Source organism: Mustela erminea, chromosome 3, assembly GCF_009829155.1.
Source record: "Mustela erminea isolate mMusErm1 chromosome 3, mMusErm1.Pri, whole genome shotgun sequence".
In the NCBI taxonomy this organism is placed as follows: domain Eukaryota; kingdom Metazoa; phylum Chordata; class Mammalia; order Carnivora; family Mustelidae; genus Mustela; species Mustela erminea.
Window position 1 is genome coordinate 4,947,471 of NC_045616.1, and position 22,030 is coordinate 4,969,500.

Consider the following 22,030-nt stretch of genomic DNA (forward strand, 5'->3'; position numbering starts at 1 on the left):
CGGCCACCGTTGACACAAAATCTGGAGACAAAAGCCTGAAAAAGTGCCTCACACTCGCCCTTTGTTCATAGCCCAAAAAATTCTCCTCACAGTCTGTAGATCGGGCCTGTCATACCTATGTACCCAAACCTAAGCTGAGTTTGTGTTTTCAGACTTCTGTCTCCATTGTCCTGGCCCACACACCCTCAAGGTTGGAGCCCCTGGAGCCACACCTCAGAACTGTGCCTGCCCTCTCCAAGTGAATATTGCTCATTCCTTTGGACACAACCCTACAGATTAGGAGAAACCTCCAATGTTCCCGAGGCCATCCCAGTAGTGTAGGACGTCCAGGACAAACAGGGGCAAACTGATCCAAGCTGAGCCAATACCTCCACTCAGACCTGTAAACAGATATGCCTAGAGAAGAAGATTGAACCAGACAAGTACCTAGGCCTCAATCAGATCCATTGGTTTTGTTTCCAGGCATCTCTCCTGAGAAACCTGGTTTCCAATACCAGCATATGGGGATTTATTCAGAACAAATCTCGTCTCCACATGGGAATCTTGCTCTATGGAGCTGTGTCAAAACCTCCAGTTAGGAGGTTTTGGTCAACGGAGGTGACTTCAGGTTACTGGAGTTACCGCCCCATTCCAATGTCTCCATGGACACAATTCCACATTATTACACATCCTTAGGAGAGTCCATTTCAACTAACCCCCCTCAGTTTCTCCCCCAGATCCAGCAGATCGAACCGGCCTTGTTGCTAGGAGACAATTGAAATGTGAAGCGGGATCCTCAGGCATCCATCCTTAGAACCCTGCTCTTGCGTCATTCCTTATGGGACGTCCAGGAGCCATCCAACAGGTCTCAACTGTCCCGCAGAAGGAGTCCTTAAACACGGACCATCTCACAACTCCCATCATGGGAAAACTTCTGAGGCCACATGATGCCCCCAATCTTCATGAAGGCGGATCATGGACATAAACTCCACGTGCGCTAACGGTTGATCCTTGCCTTAACTTCAGATGCACGAGATATTGATCCAGCTCTTCAGAGTGTGCCTGCCGTGCCCTCGCCCCGAAACCTAAGCATAGCTTATGTTCTCAGAATTCCGTCCTCACTCTCCTGGAACACACACACCTTAAGTTTGGGAATTCCGGAGCCACAATGCAGCACTATGCCTGCCCTCCAGAAGAAAAACGTTGCCCTAATGGGGCTACCCAGAAATGCCAAATGAGGATCAACCTGCACGCCACTCGACTGTGCCCCAATTTTACAGTCTACCCTGGGCACTAATGCCCTGTCTGACACAGCCTGAGCCCGGACCTCCCTACCGTCACCCAGACAGCTGGGGCCACATCTCAGGACTGTGCCTGCACTTTCTAAAGGAATTCTGCCTATTCTATTGGCCACAACCCAACAGATTAGGAGACACCTACAAATTCCCGAAACCATCCCAGTAGTGTAGGCCTCCAGGGACAAACAGGGTCATTCTGTCACAAGCTGAGCAACGACATCCACTCAGAACCATAGACAGATGTGGCAAGAGTGAATTGAAGCAGACAGGCCCCTAGGCACGCATCAGATCAATATTTTGGATTCCAGGCATTTCTCCTCAGATGCCTGGTTGCTAATACCAGCGTATAGGGGTTCCTGAGGCACCAATCAGAACAAATCTCGTCTCCACATGGGAATCTAGCACTTTGGAGCTGTGACAAAACCTCTGGTTAGGAGAATCCTTCAGGATCCCGGAGCCACCGCCCCATTCCAAGGTCTCCATGGACACAAACCCAATTATGACAAATCCTCAGGAGAGTCCATTTCAACTCAGGCCCCTCAGTTGCTCACCCAGTGCCAGCTGACCAAACCTGCCTTGTCATTAGGAGACAATTGGAATGCGAGTTCACTGCCCAGGCATCCATCGTTAGAACCCTGCTCTGGAAAAGTTCCTTATGGGCGTCCTTGATCCATCCAACAGGTTTCAACTCTCCCGCAGAAGGAATCCTTGTGGTGTGCAGCATCACACACTCACACCATGGGCAAACCTCCATGGCCTAGTGAGCCCCCACCTTCATGTAGGAGACATCGTGGATAGAAACTCCAACCTGAGCCAACATCTGATCCTCACCCTGACTGCAGATGCATGAGATCTCAATACAGCTCTGCAGAGTGTGCCTTCCGTGCCCTTGCCCCAAAACCTAAGCCTAGATTGTGTTCTCAGACTTTTGTCCTCACACTCTTGAGCCACAAGCCCTTCAGTTTGGGAATTCTGGAGACACAATGCAGCACTCTGCCTGCCCTCCAGAAGAGAAACGTTGCCCTATGGGGCTACACAGAAACCCCAAAAGAGGATCAACCTGCACGCCACTCGACTGTACCCCAATTATACAGTCTAGCGTGGGCACTAATGCCCTATCTGACACAGCCTGAGTCCTGAATTCCCGACCGACACTCAGACAGCTGGCTGTACACTGAGAACATCTGAATCGCCATTGCCTTAGGTAGTCATCTCTTCCCAACCTCGGTCTTCAGGCTTTAGAAACCTAGCCTGTATCTCCACTCACTTCCCAGGGTGAACGTGATGCAGAAATCAGAACTCCTCCTTCCCCCTGGCCAGAATATTGTGGTTGGCATGTTGTCCAACGTACATTGTAGGAGAAACCAGTGTGGCCCATGAAGCCCCGCCCATGCTTGAGGGCCGCAATAGGCACAAACACACATTGTGACCCTCAGCATGACCCCTGTCCTCAAGTAAAGCCTCTCAGTGGCTGGACCAAGAGCCGCATATGTGGCTTCCCATGCCCCTAGTCTCCCATATATTTTTTCAATTTTTTATTTATTTTAAACATATATTTTTATCCCCAGGGGTACAGGTCTGTGAATCGCCAGGTTTACACACTTCACAGCACTCACCAGAGCACATACCCTCCCCAATGTCCATAACCCCACCCCCTTCTCCCAAACCCCCTCCCCCCAGCAACCCTCAGTTTGTTTTGTGAGATTAAGAGTCACTTATGGCTTGTCTCCCTCCCAATCCCATCTTGTTTCATTGATTCTTCTCCTACCCACTTAAGCCCCCATGTTGCATCACCACTTCCTCATATCAGGGAGATCATATGATAGTTGTCTTTCTGCTTGACTTATTTCGCTAATCAAGATACACTCTAGTTCCATCCCCGTTGTCGCAAATGGCAAGATTTCGTTTCTTTTGATGGCTGCATAGTATTCCACTGTGTATATTTACCACATCTTCTTAATCCATTCATCTGTTGACAGACATCTAGGTTCTTTCCATAGTTTGGCTATTGTGGACATTGTAGCTAAAACATTTGGGTGCACGTGCCCCTTTGGATCACTACATTTGTATCTTTAGGGTAAATACCCAGTAGTGCAATTGCTGGGTCATAGGGCAGTTCTATTTTCAACATTTTGAGGAAACTCCATGCTGTTTTCCAGAGCAGTTGGACCAGCTTGCATTCCCACCAACAGGGTTCCCCTTTCTTCACATCCTCGCCAGCATCTGTCATTTCCTCACTTGTTGATTTTAGCTATTCTGACTGGTGTGATGTGATATCTCATTGTGGTTCTGATTTGTATTTCCCTGATGCCGAGTGATGTGGAGCACTTTTTCATGTGTCTGTTGGCCATCTGGATGTCTTCTTTGCAGAAATGTCTGTTCATGTCCTCTGCCCATTTCTTGATTGGATTATTTGTTCTTTGGGTGTTGAGTTTACTAAGTTCTTTATAGATTTTGGACACTAGTCCTTTATCTGATATGTCGATTGCAAATATCCTCTCCCATTCTGTCAGTTGTCTTTTGGTTTTGTTAACTGTTTCCTTTACTGTGAAAAAGCTTTTGATATTGATGAAATCCCAGTAGTTCATTTTTGCCCTTGCTTCCCTTGCCTTTGGCGATGTTCCTAGGAAGATGTTGCTGCGGCTGAGGTCGAAGAGGTTGCTGCCTGTGTTCTCCTCAAGGACTTTGGTGGATTCCTTTCTCACATTGAGGCCCTTCATCCATTTTGAGTCTATTTTTGTGTGTTGTGTAAGGAAATGGTCCAATTTCATTTTTTGCATGTGGCTGCCCAATTTTCCCAAACCATTTATTGAAGAGGCTGTCTTTTTTCCATTGGACATTCTTTCCTGCTTTGTCGAAAATTAGTTGACCATAGAGTTGAGGGTCTATTTCTGGGCTCTCTATTCTGTTCCATTGATCTATGTGTCTGTTTTTGTGCCAGGACCATGTTGTCTTGAGGATGACAGCTTTGTAATGGAGCTTGAAGTCCGGAATTGTGATGCCGCCAACTTTGGCTTTCTTTATCAATATCCCTTTGGCTATTTGAGGTCTTTTCTGGTTCCATAAAAATTTTAGAATTATTTGTTCCATTTCTTTGAAAAAGATGGATGGTACCAAAGTACCAAAGTGATAGGAATTGCATTAAATGTGTAGATTGCTTTAGGTAGCATAGACATTTTCACAATATTTATTCTTCCAATCTAGGAGGATGGAACATTTTTCCATTTCTTTGTGTCTTCCTCAATTTCTTTCATGAGTACTTTATAGTTTTCTGAGTATAGATTCTTAGCCTCTTCGGTTAGGTTTATTCCTAGGTATCTTATGGTTTGGGGTGCAAGTGTAAATGGGATTGACTCCTTAATTTCTCTTTCTTCTGTCTTGTTGTCGGTGTAGAGAAATGCAACTGATTTCTGTGCATTGATTTTATATCCTGACACTTTACTGAATTCCTGTACAAGTTCTAGCAGTTTTGGAGTGGAGTCTTTTGGGTTTTCCACATATAGTATCATATCATTAGTGAAGAGTGATAGTTTGACTTCTTCTTTCCCTATTTCGATGCCTTTAATTTCCTTTTGTTTTCTGATTGCTGAGGCTAGGAGTTCTAGTACTATGTTGAACAGCAGTCATGATAATGGACATCCCTGCCATGTTCCTGACCTTAGCGGAAAAGCTTTCAGTTTTTCTCCATTGAGAATGATATTTGCAGTGGGTTTTTCATAGATGGCTTTGATAATATTGAGGTATGTGCCCTCTATCCCTACACTTTGAAGAGTTTTGATCAGGAAGGGATGCTGTACTTTGTCAAATGCTTCTTCAGCATCTATTGAGAGTATCATATGGTTCTTGTTCTTTCTTTTATTGATGTGTTGTATCATACTGACTGATTTGCGGATGTTGAACCAACCTTGCAGCCCTGGAATAAATCCCACTTGGTCGTGGTGAATTATCCTTTTAATGTACTGTTGAATCCTATTGGCTAGTATTTTGGTGAGAATTTTCGCATCAGTGTTCATCAAGGACATTGGTCTATAGCTCTCTTTTTTGATGGGATCCTTGTCTGGTTTTGGGATCAAGGTGATGCTGGCCTCATAAAATGAGTTTGGAAGTTTTCCTTCCATTTCTATTTTTTGGAACAGTTTCAGGAGAATAGGAATTAGTTCTTCTTTAAATGTTTGGTAGAATTCCCCCGGGAAGCCATCTGGCCCTGGGCTTTTGTTTGTTTGGAGATTTTTAATGACTGCTTCAATCTCCTTACTGGTTATGGGTCTGTTCAGGCTTTCTATTTCTTCCTGGTTCAGTTGTGGTAGTTAATATGTTTCTAGGAATGCATCCATTTCTTCCAAATTGTCAAATTTGTTGGCGTAGAGTTGCTCATAGTATGTTCTTATAATAGTTTGTATTTCTTTGGTGTTAGCTGTGATCTCTCCTCTTTCATTCATGATTTTATTTATTTGGGTCCTTTCTCTTTTCTTTTTGATAAGTCTGGCCAGGGGTTTATCAATTTTATTAATTCTTTCAAAGAACCAGCTCCTAGTTTCATTGATTTGTTCTATTGTTTTTTTTTTGTTTTATATTTCATTGATTTCTGCTCTGATCTTTATGATTTCTCTTCGCTTCCTGGGCTTAGGGTTTCTTTCTTGTTCTTTCTCTAGCTCCTTTACGTGAAGGGTTAGGTTGTGTACCTGAGACCTTTCTTGTTTCTTGAGAGAGGCTTGCACTGCTATATATTTTCCTCTCAGGACTGCCTTCGTTGTGTGCCACAGATTTTGAACCATTGTATTTTCATTATCATTTGTTTCCATTTTTTTTTCAATTCTTCTTTAATTTCCCAGTTGACCCATTCATTCTTTAGAAGGATGCTGTTTAGTCTCCATGTATGTGGGTTCTTTCCAAACTTCCTCTTGTGGTTGAGTTCTAGCTTCAGACCATTGTGGTCTGAAAATATGCAGGGAATGATCCCAATCTTTTGATACTGGTTGCGTCCTGATTTAGGACCGAGGATGTGATCTATTCTGGAGAATGTTCCATGTGCACTAGAGAAGAATGTGTATTCTGTTGCTTTGGGATGAAATGTTCTGAATATATCTGTGATGACCATCCAGTCCAGTGAGTCGTTTAAGGCCTTTATTTCCTTGTTGATCTTTTGCTTGGATGATCTGTCCATTTCAGTGAGGGGAGTGTTAAAATTCACTACTATTATTGTATTATTGTTGATGTGTTTCTTTGATTTTGTTATTAACTGGTTTATATAGTTGGCTGCTCCCACGTTGGGGGCATAGATATTTAAAATTTTTAGATCTCCTTGTTGGACAGACCCTTAGAGTTTGATATGGTTTCCTTCCTCATCTCTTATTATAGTCTTTGGCTTAAAATCTAATTGATCTGATATAAGGATTGCCACTCCTGCTTTCTTCTGATGTCCATTAGCATGGTAAATTCTTTTCCACCCCCTCACTTTAAATCTGGAGGTGTCTTCGGGCTTAAAATGAGTTTCTGGTATGCAACATATAGATGGGTTTTGTTTTTTTATCCATTCTGATACCCTGTTTCTTTTGATTGGGGCATTAAGCCCATTAATATTCAGGGTAACTATTGAGAGATATGAATTTAGTGTCATTGTATTGCCTGAAGGTGAATGTTACTGTATATTGTCTCTGTTCCTTTCTGATCTACCACTTGTAGGCTCTTTCTTTGCGTAGAGGACCCCTTTCAATATTTCCTGTAGAGCTGGTTTGGTGTTTGCAAATTCTTTCAGTTTTTGTTTGTCCTGGAAGCTTTTAATCTCTCCTTCTATTTTCAATGATAGCCTAGCTGGATATAGTATTATTGGCTGCATGATTTTCTTATTTAGTGCTCTGAATATATCATGCCAGCTCTTTCTGGCCTGCCAGGTCTCTGTGGATAAGTCTGCTGCCAATCTAATATTTTTACCATTGTATGTTACAGTCTTCTTTTCCTGGGCTGCTTTCAGGATTTTCTCTTTGTTACTAAGGCTTTTAAATTTTACTATTAGGTGACGGGGTGTGGGCCTATTCTTATTGATTTTGAGGGGCGTTCTCTGACCTCCTGAATTTTGATGCTTTTTCCCTTTGCCATATTGGGTAAATTCTCCCCAATAATTCTCTCCAGTATACCTTCTGCTCCCCTCTCTCTTTCTTCTTCTTCTGGAATCCCAATTATTCTAATGTTGTTTCATCTTATGGTGTCACTTATCTCTCGAATTCTCCACTCATGGTCCAGTAGCTTTTTGTCCCTCTTTTTCTCAGCTTCTTTATTCTCCATCATTTGGTCTCCTATATCACTAATTCTTTCTTCTGCCTCATTTATCCTAGCAGTGAGAGCCTCCATTTTTTATTGCACCTCATTAATAGTTTTTTTTTTATTTCAACTTGGTTATATTTTAGGTCTTTTATTTCTTCAGAAAGGGCTTTTATATCTCCCGAGAGGGTTTCTCTAATATCTTCCATGCCTTTTTCGAGCCCGGCTAGAACCTTGAGAATCGTCATTCTGAACTCTAGATCTGACATATTACCAATGTCTGTATTGATTAGGTACCTAGCCTTTGCTACTGCCTCTTGTTCTTTTTTTTTTTTTTTTGTGGTGAATTTTTCCGCCTAGTCATTTTGTCCAGATAAGAGTATATGAAGGAGCAAGTAAAATACTAAAAGGGTGGCAACAACCCTAGGAAAATATGTTTTAACCTAATCAGAAAAGATCCCAAATCGTGAGGGGGGAGAAAGGGGATAAAAAGAGGTTCAGAAAGAAAGAAAGAAAAAGAAAAAAAAAAGAGAAGAAAATAATTTAAAAAAGAAAACGAATAAAGAAAAGTATAAAAAAGAAAAAAATATATATATTAGATAAACTAGTTAAAAACATTAAAAAAGAAAAGGGTAAAACTTAAAGAAAACTTTAGCAGAAGAAGAGAGAAAAAATGAAAAAAAAATAAATTAACTGCAAGACTAAAAATTCACAGGGAAAAAGCCATGAGTTCCGTGCTTTGCTTTCTCCTCCTATTGAATTCTGCTGCTCTCCTTGGTATTGAAACTGCACTCCTTGGTAGGTGAACGTGGTCTTGGCTGGATTTCTTGTTGATCTTCTGGGGGAGGGGCCTGTTGTAGTGATTCTCAAGTGTCTTTGGCCCAGGCGGAATTGCACCGCTCTTGCCAGGGTCCAGGCTGAGTAATCCGCTTGGGTTTGCTTTCAGGAGCTTTTGTTCCCTGAGCAGTTTCCATATAGTTCTGGAGGACGGGAATACAAATGGCGGCCTCCTGATCTCCGGCCTGGGGAATCCGCGAGCCCGGGGCCCCACTCCCCAGTGTGCCCCCAGAGAACAGGGCCCAGTAACTCCCATCTGCCTGACCTCTGGCCACGCTCCAAGCTCCCCGAGCCTGCGACCAGTTCAAGGTAACCCCAAGCTGGGAGCTTACTGTCAGCTCTGTCTCTGTAGCCGGCTTCCCTGTTCCAATACCCAGAAGCTCTGTGACACTCAGACACCCCCGATCCTTCTGTGACCCTGCGGGAACTGAGGCCACGCTGATCCCGTGTGGGTTTCACCCCGGTTTAGCCCTTGGAGCGCTGACCCTCAGCATAACAGCCTTTTAAAAGTTCTGATTTTGTGCTCCGTTGCTCTGCCGCTTGCCAGGATCAGGCCCCTCCCCCTGGGGTCTATCTTCCCATCGCTTTGGATTCACTTCTACACCAGTCCTACCTTTCAGAAAGTGGTTGTTTTTTTGTTTCTAGAATTGCTGTTCTCTTCGATCTGCTGAAGGATTTGCAGGTGTTTGCAATCTTTAGGATAAGCTATTTAGCTGATCTCCTGCTAGCTGAAGTAGTCTCAGCCTGCTACTTCTCCGCCATCTTGACTCCTCCCCCACCAAGTCTCCCAATATTAACCTGAGGTCGAGGTATCTAGTCACCCCTACAAAGGGCTCTGCTCTGGAATCCCTCTTTGGTGGGACACCTGAGGTAAATAAATACAGAAAGGACTCCTCCCATCTACAGAATCACCCCACCTACTTGGGATTGGGCCAAATCCCCAGAGAGGAAGACTTGTCCATGTCCCATGAGGCCACCCCGACATTCCATGGCCACTGTTGACACAAAATCCAAAGACATAAGCCTGAGCAAGCACTTCACCCTCGCCTTTTGTTCATAGCCTGAATAATTCTCTGCACAGTCTGTAGATGGGGCCTGCCATACCTACGTCCACAAACATAAGGTGAGTTTGTGTTTCAGAATTCTGTAAAGCCATCTTGGCCCACACACCCTCCAGGATGGGGCCTCTGGAACCACATCTCAGGACTGTGCCTGCTATTCCAAGGAAATCCTGCCCATTCCATTGGAGACTACCCAAGATATTAGGAGAACACTCCAAAGTATCTGACGCCATTCCAATAGTGTAGGCATCCCAGGACAAACAGTGGTGATCTGTTCCAAGCTTAGCAACTACCTCAACTCAGACCCGTACACAGTTATCCCCAGAGAAGTAGATTGAAACAGACAGGCACCTAGACCCTAATTGGATCCATTGCATTTGTTTCCAGGCATCTCTCCTCAGAGGCCTGGTTTCCAATACTAGCATATGGGGGTTTCCAGAGGTACCAATCAGAGCAAATCTCATCTCCACATGGGCAACTTGCTCTTCGGAGCTTTGTGAAAAGCTCCAGTTAGGAGAAACCTTTAGGTCCCAGGAGCCACCGCCCCATTCCAAGGTCTCAATGGACATGAACCCACATTATGTTCAATCCTCAGGTGAGTCCATTTCAACTCAACCACCTCGGTTGCTCCCCCAGAGCCAGTAGATCAAACCTGTCTTGTTGCTAGGAGACAATTGGAATGCAAGGTGGGCTTCCCAGGCATCCATCCTTAGAACCCTGCTCTGGAGAACTTCCTTATGGGACGTCCTGGATCCATCCAACATGTCTCGACTGTCCCGCAAATGAATCCTTGCAGTTTGGAGCATCACACACTCCCATCATGGGAAAATTCCATGGCCTCATGATGCCCCCCCCATCTTCATGAATGGGTCATCATGGACAGAAACTCCAGCCAGGGCCAAAGTCTGATCCTCGCCCTGACTTCAGATCTAGACTCAGTTCTGCAGAGTGTGACTGCCTTGTCCTCGCCCCGAAACCTAAGCCTAGCTTGTGTTCTCAGAATTCCGTCCTCACACTCCTGGCCCACAAACCCTCCAGTTTGGGAACTCTGGAGCCACAATGCAGCACTCTGCCTGCCCTACAGAAGGAAAACTTTGCCCTACAGGACTACCCAGAAATTCCAATGGAGGATCAACCTGCACGCCTCTCGACTGTTCCCCAAATATAGAGTCTAGACTGGGCACTAATGCCCTGTCTGACACAGCCTGAGCCCGGACATCCCAACCGACACCCAGACAGCTAGGGCCACACCTCAGGACTGTGACTGCCCTCTCCATGTGAATTTGGCCTATTCCAATAGAATCAACCCTACAGATTAGGAGAAACCTCCAAAGTCCCAGAGACCATCCCAGTAGTGTAGGCCACCCGGGACAACAGGGACTATCTGACACAAGCTGAGCAATGCCCTCCACTGAGAACCATAGACAGATGTGCCGAGAGAAGAATGAAGCAGTCAAGCCCCTAGGCATGAATCGGATCTATTGCTTTGGATTCCAGGCAACTCTCCTTGATGCCTGGTTGCCAATACCAGGTTATGGGGGATCCTGAGGCACCAATCAGAAAAAAATCTCGTATCCACATGGGAATCTTGCTCTTTGGAGCTGTGTGTAAACCTCCAGTTAAGAGAATCCTTCAAGGAGCCGGCGCCACAGCCCCATTCCAAGGTCTCCATGGACACAAACCCACATTATGACCAATCCTCAGGAAAGTCCATTTCAACTCAGCCCCCTCGGTTGCTCCCCCAGAGCCAGTAGATCAAACCTGCCTGGTCGCTAGGAGACAATTGGAATGCGAGGTGGGCTTCCCAGGCATCCATCCTTAGAGCCCTGCTCTGAAGAACTTCCTTATGGGACATCCTGGATCTATCCAACAGGTCTTGACTGTCCCACAGAATGAATCCTTGCTGTTTGGAGCATCACACAATCCCACCGTGGGAAAACCTCCATTCCTCATGATGCCCCCCACCTTCATGAACGGGCCCGCATGGACAGAAACTCCATCCTCAGCCAAAGTCTGATCCTCGCCCTGACTTCAGAAGTATGAGATCTCAATTCAGCTCTGCAGAGTGTGCCTGCCATGCCCTCGACCCAAAATCTAAAGCTCGTGTTCTCAGACTTCCATCCTCACAATCCTGGCCACAAGCCCTCCAGTTTGGGAATTCTGGAAACACAATACAGTACTCTGCCTGCCCTCCAGAAGTAAAACGTTGCACTCTAGGTGTAACCAGAAATGCCAATGAGGAAAAACCTGTATGCCACTCGAACATACCCCAATTATACAGTGTAGCCTGTGCACTAAAGCCCTGTCTGACACAGCCTGAGTCCAGACCTCCCATCCGACACCCAGACAGCTGGCCGTACACTGAGCCCATTGCACACACAATGGCTTTAGATCATCATCTCTACCCAACCTTGGTTTTCAGGCTTCAGAACCTAGACGTTATCTTCACTGACTTCCCAGGAATGAACGTGATGCAGAAATCAGAACTCCTCCTTCCCTATGGCCAGAAACCTTGTGGTTGGCATGTTATCCAGTGTACATTGTAGGAGAAAGCAGCGTGGCTCATGAGGTCCCACCTGTCCCTTAGGGCTACAATTTGTACAAACACACATTGTGACCCTCAGTGTGAGCCCTATCCTCAAGTAAAGCCTCTCAGTGACTGGAACAAGTGCCCGCATATGGGGCTTGCCAAGCACCTGTTCCCCCAATCTCAACCAGATTTTGAGATTTCTAGTCACCCCTACTCAGGGCTCTTCTCTGGAATCCCTCTTTGGTGGGACACTTGAGGTTAAAAAAATACAGAAAGGACTCCTCCCATCTACAGATGACCCCAACCACATGGGATCAGGCCAAATCACCAGAGAGAAAGACTTGACCATGGCCCTTGGGGTCACCCCGACTTTCCACGGCCAACCTTGACACAAAATCCAGAGACATAATCCTGAGAAAGCACCTCACACTCGCCCTTTGTTCATAGGCTGAAAAATTCTCCTCACGGTCTATAGATCGGGCCTTTCATACATACATCCCCAAACCTAAGATGAGTTTGTGTTTTCAGGCTTCTGTCCCCACAGTCCTGGGACATACAACCTCCAAGCTTGGGCCCCTCGAGCCACAACTCAGGACTGTGCCTGCCATCTCCAGGGCAATTGTGCCCTTTCCATTGGCCACAACCCTACAGATTAGGAGAAACCTCCAAACTTCCAGAGGCCATCCTAATAATGTCGGCCGCCCAGGACAAACAAGGGTGACCTGTCACAAGCTAAGCAACTACTTCCACTCAGACCCAGAGAGATATCCCCATAGAAGAAGATTGAACCGGACAGGCACCTAAGCCCTAATCGGATCCATTGCTTTTGTTTCCAGGCATCTGTCCTCAGAGGCGTGGTTTCCAGTACCAGCATTTGGGGGATTACTGAGGCACTCATCAGAAAAATCTTGACTCCACATAGGAATCGTACTCTTTGGAGCTCTGTCAAAACCTCCGGTTAGCAGAATATTTAAGGGCCCCGGATCAAGCGCACCATTCCAAGTTCTCCATGGACACAAACCCACATTATGACCCATCCTCAGGAGAGTCCATTTCAACTCAACCCCCTTGGTTTTTCCCCCAGAGCCAGCAGATCGAACCTGCCTTGTTGCTAGGAGACAACTGGAATGGGAGGCAGACTGCCCAGGCATCCATCCTTAGAACCCTGCTCTACCATATGGGACATCCTGGAGCCATCCAACAGGTCTCGAGTGTCCCATAGAAGGAATCTTTGCGGTTTGGAGCATCTCACAACTCCCATCATGGGAAAACGTCCATGGACTCATGAGACGCTCCACTTTATGAAGGGGCCGTCATGGACAGAAACTCCAACCTGAGCAAACGTCTGATATTTACCCTGGCTTCAGGTACATGAGATCTCGATTCAGCTCTGCAGAGTGTGCCTGCCATGCCCTCGCCCTGAATCCTAAACCTAGCTTGTGTTCTCAGACTTCCGTCCTCTCACTCCTGGTTGGGAAGCCTGCCAGTAGGGAATTCTGGAGACACAATCCAACACTCTCCCTGCCCTCCAGAAGAAAAACGTTGCCCTATGGAGCTACTCAGAAACCCCAAATGAGGATCAACCTGAACGCCTCTTGACTGCACCCCAATTATACAGTCTACCCTGTCTAATGCCCTGTCTGACACAGCCTGAGCCCACAACTCCAGACCTACACTCAAGAGCTGGCTGCACACTGACCTCATTGGATGTGCCAGGTCCTTAGGTCTTCATCTCTTCCCAACCTTGGTTTTCAGGCTTCAGAAACTAGACCTAAACTCCAATCACTGTCCAGGGGTGAATGTGATGCAGAAATCAGAACTCCTCCTTCCCAATGGCCAGAAAACTTGTGGTTGGCATGTTCTCCAATGTTCAGTGTAGGAGAAAGCAGCATGGCCCATGAGGCCTCACCCATGCTTGAGGGCCTTTTGGGGCACAAATAGGCATCGTGACCCTCAGCGTGAGCCCTGTCTTCAAGGAAGGCCTCCCAGTGTCTGGACCAAGAGCCCGCATATGGGACTTGCCATGTCCCTAGGCCCCCAAACTTAACCAGAGGTGGGGTTGTCCAGTTGCCCCTCCCAAGGGCTCTGCTCTGGAATCCCTCTTTTGGTGGGTAACAGGAGATAAAAAACAAAACAACAAAACAAACAAACAAACAAACAAATAGAAAGGACTCCTCCCAACCCACAGAATGTACTCAAACTCTTGGGATCAGGCCAAATCCTCAGAGAAGGAAAAATGTCCATGGCCCATGAGGCCACGCCAACATTCTACCCACATTGTTGACACAAATCCAGAGACAAAACCTCAGCAAGCACCTCAAACTCACCCTTTTTCACATCCCAAAGAGTTTTCCTCACAATCTGTAAATCGGGTGTGCCTTACCTATGTCCCAAATCCTAAGCGGAGTTTGTGTTTTCAGACTTCTGTTCCCATAGGCCTGGCCACACACTCTCCAGGCTGGGGCCCCTAGAGCCACACCTCAGGACTGTGCCTGCCCTCACCAGGGGAATTCTGCTCATTCCATTGGCCACAACCCTACAGATTAGGAGAAAACTCCAATGTCCCGAGGCCATCCCAATATTATACGCTGCCCAGGACAAAGAGGGGCGATCTGACACAATTGAGCGACTACCTCCTCTCAGACCCATAAACAGATATCCTCAGAGAAGAATATTGAACTGGACAGGCACTAAGGCCCTATTCAGATCCATTGCTTTTGTTTCCAGGTATCTCTTCTCAGAGGCCTGGTTTCCAATACCAGCATATGGGAGATTCCTTAGGTACTCATCAAAACAATTCTCATCTCCACATAGGAAAAGGACTCCTTGAAGCACCATCAAAACCTCCAGTTATGAACATCCTTCAAGGCCCCGGATCTACCGCCCCATTCCAAGGTCTCCATGGACACAAACTCACATTATGATCCATCCTCAGGAGAGTCCATTTCAACTCACCCTGCTTGGTTGCTCCCCCAGAGCCAGCAGATTTAACTTGCCTTGTTGCTAGATGACAACTGGAATGAGAGGCGGGCTGCCCAGGCATCCATCCTTAGAACCCTGCTCTGGAGAACTTCCTAATGGGACGTCCTGGAGCCATCCAGCAGGCCTTGACTGTCCCACAGAAGGAATCATTGTGGTTTGGAGCATCTCACAACTCCCATCGTGGGAAAACCTCCATGGCCTCGTGAGACCCTCCCCCTTCATGAAGGGGCTGTCATGGACAGAAACTCCAACCTGAGCCAACGTCTGATCCTAGCTCTGTCTTCAGGTTCACGAGGTCTCGAATCATCTCTGCAGAGGGTGCCTGCTGTGCCCTCGCCCCAAAACCTAAGTCTCACTTGTGTTCTCAGAATTTCGTCCTCACACTCCTGGCCCACAAGCCTTCCAGTTTGGGAATTCCAGAGCCACAATGTGGCACTGTGCTGGCCTTCTAGAAGAAAAACGTTGCCCTCTGGGGCTACCCAGTAACCACAAATGAGTATCAACATGAACGCAACTCAACTGTACCCCAATGATACAGTCTAGCCTGGGCACTAATTCCCTGTCTGCCACAGCCTGAGCTCGCACCTCCCGACCCACACTCAATAGCTGGCTGAACACTGAGCACATCGGACACGCCATGGCCTTAGATCTTCATCTCTTCCCAACCTCGGTTTTCAGGCTTCAGAACCTAGACCTTAACTCCAATCACTGAGCAGGGGTGAACGTGATGCTGAAATAAGAACTCCTCCTTCCCCATGGCCAGAAACCTTGTGGTTGGCAAGTTTTTCACCGTTCAGTTTAGGAGAAACCAGCATGGTACATTAGGCCCCGCACAGGCTTGAGGGGCTTGGTGGGCACAAATATGCATTCTGAACCTCAGCGTGAGCCCTATCCTCAAGGAAGGCCTCTCAGTGTCTGGACCAAGATCCACATATGGGACTTGCCATGCCCCTAGGTCCCCAATGTTAACCGGAGGTCAGGTTGTCCAGCCACCCTCCCTAGGACTCTGCTCTAGAATCCCTCTTTGGTGGTATACCTGAGATAAAAAACATATAGGCATCCTTGCTTCCAACAGAATGACCCAAAACTTTTGGGATCATGCAAAATCCCCAAAGAGGGAGAATAGTACTTGGCCCCTGAGGCCATCCTGACATTCCATGGTCATCAGTGACACAAAATCCATAGACAAAAGCCTGAGCAAGTGCCTCACACTCCCCTTTTGTTCATATCCAGAAGAGTTCTCATCACGGTCTATAGATCGGGCCTGCCATACCTATGTCGCCAAACCTAAGTGGAGTTTGTGTTTTCAAACTTCTGTCCCGACAGCTCTGGCATACAAACCCTCCATGCTAGGGTCCCTAGAGCTACACCTCAGGACTGTGCCTTCCCTCTCCAAGGGAATTCTTCACATTCCATTGGCCGCAACCTTGCAATTTGGGAGAAACCTCCAATGTCACTGAGGCCATCCCAATAGTGTAGGCCGTCCAGGACAACAGGGGTGATCAGACAGCAGCTGAACAGCTACCTTCATTCAGACCCGTCAACAGAAGTCCCCAGAGAAGAAGATTGAACCGGACAGGCCCCTAAGCCCTAATTGGATCCATTGCTTTGGTTTCCAGGCATTTCTCCTCAGAAACCTGTTTTCCAATACCAGCATAGGGTGGTCTCCTGAGGCACAAATAAGAACAAATATCATCTCCCTATGAAAAACTTGCTCGTTGGAGCTGTGTCAAAACCTCTGGTTAGGAGAATGCTTCAGGGCCCTGGGGCCACTGCCCCATTCCAAGGTCTCCATGGATTCAAACACACATTATGACCCATCCTCAGGAGAGTCCATTTCAACTGAGCCCCCTCGGTTGCTACCCCAGAGCCAGCAGATCAAACGTGTCTTGTCGCTAAGAGACAATTGGAATGTGAGGCCGGCTGCCCAGGCATCCATCCTTAGAACCCTGCTCTGGAGAACTTCCTTATGGGACTTCCTGGAGCCAGCCAACGGGTATTAATTATCCTGCAGAAGGAATCCTTGTGGTTTGGAGCATCTCACAACTCCCATCACGGGAAAACCTTATGGCCTTGTATTGCACCCCGCAACCTTCATTAAGGGGCCAACATGGAGAGAAACTCAAACCTGAGCCAACGTCTGATCCTCGCCCTGATTTAGATGCATGAGATCTCAATTCAGCTCTGCAGAGTGTGCCTGTCATGCCCTTGCCCTGAAACCTAAGCCTCGCTTGTGTTCTCAGACTTCTGTCCTCACACTCCTGGCCCACAAGCCCTCCAGTTTGGGAATTCCGAAGCCACAATGCAGCACTCTGCCTGCACTCCAGAAGAAGAACTTTGCCCTATGCTGCTAATAAGAAACCCCAAATGATTATCTAATGCATGCCACTCGATTGTAAAGCAATTATACAGCCTACCCTGTGTACTAATGCCTTGTCTGGCACAGCCTGAGACCAGACATCCCAAACGACACCCAGACAGCTGGCTCCAAACTGAACACATCGGACCCGCCATGGCCTTAGGTCATCATCTCTTCCCAACCTCGGTTTTCAGGCTTCAGAACCTATACCTTATCTCTAATCACTGCCCAGGGGTGAACGTGATGCAAAAATCAGAATTCCTCCTTCTCCATGGCAAGAAACCTTGTGGTTTGTATGTTGTCCAACGCTCAGTGTAGGAGAAACATGCATGGTCCATGAGGCCACGCCAGTGCTTGAGGGCCACCTTGGGCACAGACACACATTGGGACCCTCAGTGTGAGTCCCGTATTCAAGTAACACCTCTCAGTGCCTGGACCAAGAGCCCGCATATGGGGCTTGCCATGCACATAGGACCCCAGGCCAAACCAGAGGGCAGGTATTCCAGATGTCAACAACCACTGCTCTGCTCTAAAATCCCTCTATTGGGGGGACACCTGAGGCAGAATACAGGACTCCTCCCTTCCCACAGAATGACCCCAAACTCTAGGGAGCTGGGCAAATCACCAGAGAGGGAATACTCTTCCTCAGACCATGAGGCCACCCCTACATTAAATGGCCATCGTGGACACAACATCCAGAGACAAAAGCCTGAGCGACCGCCTCCCACTCACCCTCATTTCATATGCCGAGGATATCCCCTAACGGACTGTATATCAGGCCTACCATAACCTTGGTTCCAATCCTGAGCCGAGTTTGTGTTTTCGGATGTCTGTCCCTACAGCCCTGGCACAAACAGCCTCCAGGCTGGGGCCTCTGCAGCCACAACACAGGACTGAGCCTACTCTCTCCTAGAAGACTGTGCCCATTCCATTGCCCACAACCCTACAGAATAGGAGAAACTCCAAGGTCCCCAAGGACATCCCATTACTGTAAGCAGCCCTGGACACAGAGGGGCATTCTGACACAAGCTGAGCAACTATGTCCATGCAGACACGCAGACAGATGTCCACAGAGATAGAAGATTGAACTGGACAGGCCCCTAGGCTGTAATCTGAACTCTTGCTTTGGTTTCAAGGTGTCAGAGGCCTGGGTTCAAAGACCAGCATATGGGCCTTTCTTGAGGCACCAAACAGAACACCTCTAGTCTCCACATGGGAAGCTTCCTTGTTGGAGCTGTGTCAAACCCTTCGGGTTGGAGAATCCTGCAAAGACCCTGAGCCACCACCACATTCCAAGGTATCCATGGCCACCATCCCACATTATGACCCACCCTTATGAGAGTCCATTACATCCCAGCCCTCTAGGTAGCTAGTGATGTGATGTGGCGTTTCCAGGCATCCATGCTTAGACCCCTTCTCTCGAGTCTTCCCGTATTGGGCATCCTGGAACCATCCAATAGGACTCGACTGTCCTGCAGAAGGAAACCTTGAGGTTTGGAGCAGCTCACAACTCCCAGCGTAGGGAAACGTCTCTGGCCTCAAGACGGCCCCATCCCCTTCAGGAAGGGGCCAACATGGATACAAACTCCAGCCTGAGGCAACGTCTAATACTCGCCCTGACCTCAGATGCAGGATATCTCGATTCAGCCTCTGCAGAGTGGGCCTGCCATGCTCTTGGCCCCAAACCTCGTGTTAGCTTGTGTTTTCAGACTTCCTTCCTCACACTCCTGGCAAACATGCCCTCCAGACTGGGAATTCTGGAACCACAATGCAGCCCTCTGCCTGCCCATCAGAAGAAAACATTGCCCTATGGGGCTCTCCAGAAACCCCAAATGAGGATCAACCTGCTCGGGCCTCGACCGCACTTCAGTTAGATAGGCTGGCCTGGGCACTAATGCTCTGTCTGACACAGCCTGAGGCCAGACGTCCTGACAGACAAGGAGACAGCTGGCCTCACACCCAGCACATCGGACACGCCATGGCCTTATGCCGTCATCTCTTCCCAATCTGGGTTTTCAGACATCTGATCCTAGACATTATATCAAATCCCCACACAGGTGGGTACCTGAAGCACAAATCAGGACTCCTCCTTCCTCATGGCTGTAAAGCTTGCTGTTGGCATGGAGTCACACCTTCAAGGTAGGAGAAACCTTTATAGCTCCTGAGGCCACGCCCAAACTTGAATGCCGACTTGGGTACAAACTCACATTGTGACCGTCAGCGTGAGTCCCATGTCGAAGTAAGGCCTCCCAGAGCCTGGACCAAGAGCCCACATTTGGGGTTTGCCAAGCCCCTATGTTCCCAATCCTCACCAGAGTTCGAGTTCTCCAGTCGTCTGAACCTGGGGCTCTACTCTGGAACCCCTCTCTTGGAGAGACACCTGAGTCAGACTACGGGACTCCACCCTTCCCACAAAATGACCCCAAACTCTTGGGAACTGGGCCAAATCCCCAGAAAGGGAGACTCGTCCATAGCCCCTGAGGCCACCCTACATTCCATGGCTATCCTGGACACAACATCCAGAGACAAAGCCTGAGGGACCTCCTTCTACTCGCCCTTCTGTGCTCACAGCACAGACCCACACACCTTCCAGGCTAGGGCCTATGGAGCCACACCGAAGAACTGTGCCTGTCCTCTCCAAGGAAATTGTGCCCAATCCATTGGCCACAACCCTACAGATTAGGAGAATCCTCCAAGGCCCCTGAGGCCATTTTGATAGTGGAGGCTGCCCTGGAATAAGAGGGGTACTCTGACACTAGCTGAGAAACTATCTCCACTTACACACTCAGACAGTGTCCCCAAAGACGGAAGATTGAAATGGACAGGCCCCTATGCCCTAATCTGAACCCTAGCTTTGATTTCCAGGTGTCTCTCCTCAGAGGACTGGTTTCGAAGACCAGCACCTGGGGCTTTTCTGAGGCACCAAACAGAACCTCTCTCATCTCCACATGGGGAGCTTTCTTATTGGAGCTGTATCAAACCATTCAGGTAGGCGAATTCTGCAGGGCCCCTGAGCCACCAGCACATTCCAAGGTCTCCATGGACACAAATCCACATTATGACCCACCTCAGGAAAGTCCATTTCAACTCAGCCCCCTGGGTAGCGTGCCCCAGAGCCAGCAGTTCAAACATGTCTTGTCACAAAGAGCCAATGGGAATGCGAGGTATGCTGTACAGGCATCCATCCTACAAACCCTGCTCTCCAGTCCTTCTGTATGGGACTTCCTGGAGCCATCCAACAGGACTCAACTGTCCCGCAGAAGGAAACCTTGTGGTTTGGAGCAACTCACAAACTCAGCATCGTAAAACCTCCTTAGCCTCATGAGGCCCACGCTTCATGAAGGGGCCATCATGGAAACAAACTCCAGCTCAGCCAACGTTTGATCCTAATTCTCACTTCAGATGTAGGAGATCTCAATTCAGCCTCTGCAGAGTGCGCCTGCCATGCCCTTGGCCCCAAACCTCACCATAGCTTGTGTTTTCAGAATTCCATCCTCACACTCCTGGCCCACAAGCCCTCTTTATTGGGAATACTGGGGCCAAAACTAATCACTCTGACTTCCCACCAGAAGAAATATATTGTCTATGGCATTGCTCAGAAACCCAAAATGAGGATAAACCTGATCGGCCCTCAGCAACACCCCAATTGCATAGGCTACCCTAAGCACTAATGCTCTGTCTTACAAAGCCTGAGCCCAGACCTTCCAATAGACACCAGACAGCTGGCCGCACACCCAGCACCTTGGACCCACCATGGTCTTAGGGCATTCATCCCTTCCTATTGACCTGCATGTCTTCCTGGAGGTACGTTCTGAGGCTGTGTCAGACTGTGCATTTTTCCAGAGTGGCCTATGGAATTGGGGTGGTCTTAGGGGCCTTGCAGGTTTCTGCTCATCTGGAGGGCTTAGGAAACTGTAACTGGCAGAGTTTCCTCGGAAGAGCAGGCCAAGTGATGTGATGTGGTTCTGGAGGCCCCATCCTGGAGTAAATGTGGGTCAGGACTTTGGGACCAAAGTCTCAGACACAAACTCGGGTAAGAGTTAGGGGGGAGGTGATGGCAGGCCCAATCTGCAGACCCTGAGCGCAGCTGCTCGGGATTTGAAATTCGGATGGCTGGGAGGCAGGAGCACAGGTTTTTCTTTCTGGATTGTGCGTCTAGGATGGCCATGGAATGGTCGGGTTGCCTCATGGGTCCATGGGAGATTCTACCTCTCTGGGGAATCTGCCCGGCACTCCAGACATTGGTATCTTTCTGGGAGAAGGGTAGAGCGTGGTTTTCCATCTCAGGGGTCCCATCCAAACAGGCATTCCAGAGATTAGTTCTGGGTCCAGGCACCTGGATAACCCCACCAAGGCTTAGGATTTGGGCCTAGGAGCAGGACAGGCCCACTCTGTGGGCTCCTGGTCCAGCTCGCAAGGAGGCTTGTTCGAAAGGGTCTTAGCGTGATTGTCACAATGCCTGTTTGTGCCCAGCTGCCAATCCTGTGTGGGCGTGGTCTCATATGCCATGCACCTGGCTCCCACTCTGAGGGTTGGACTGTCATCTCAACACTCAGTTTTCCTGCCATTGGGAAGGAGGTGTACTCATTTGTGCTTCAGGGTCCCTCATGGGCAGGAATTAGAGCTAAGTTCTGGGACAGGTACCTGATTACCCAGGTTGCTTCAAGATAACGGCCTCGGCCAATGCAGGACCCACCTGCTGGATATGGGACCCGCTGTTTGGGTG

General features: G+C 48.1%; 1 long non-coding RNA gene across 1 annotated transcript; it reads right to left on the reverse strand.

Moving 5' to 3' along the window:
• Nucleotides 1–355: 355 nt before the first annotated feature.
• On the reverse strand, nucleotides 356–16,600 carry LOC116585841. The gene is made up of 3 exons (XR_004283784.1): nucleotides 16,491–16,600; nucleotides 14,873–14,875; nucleotides 356–380 (listed from the first exon to the last, which is right to left on the reverse strand). It is a non-coding gene; the product is annotated as an uncharacterized LOC116585841 (long non-coding RNA).
• Between the last annotated feature and the right edge of the window lie 5,430 nt (nucleotides 16,601–22,030).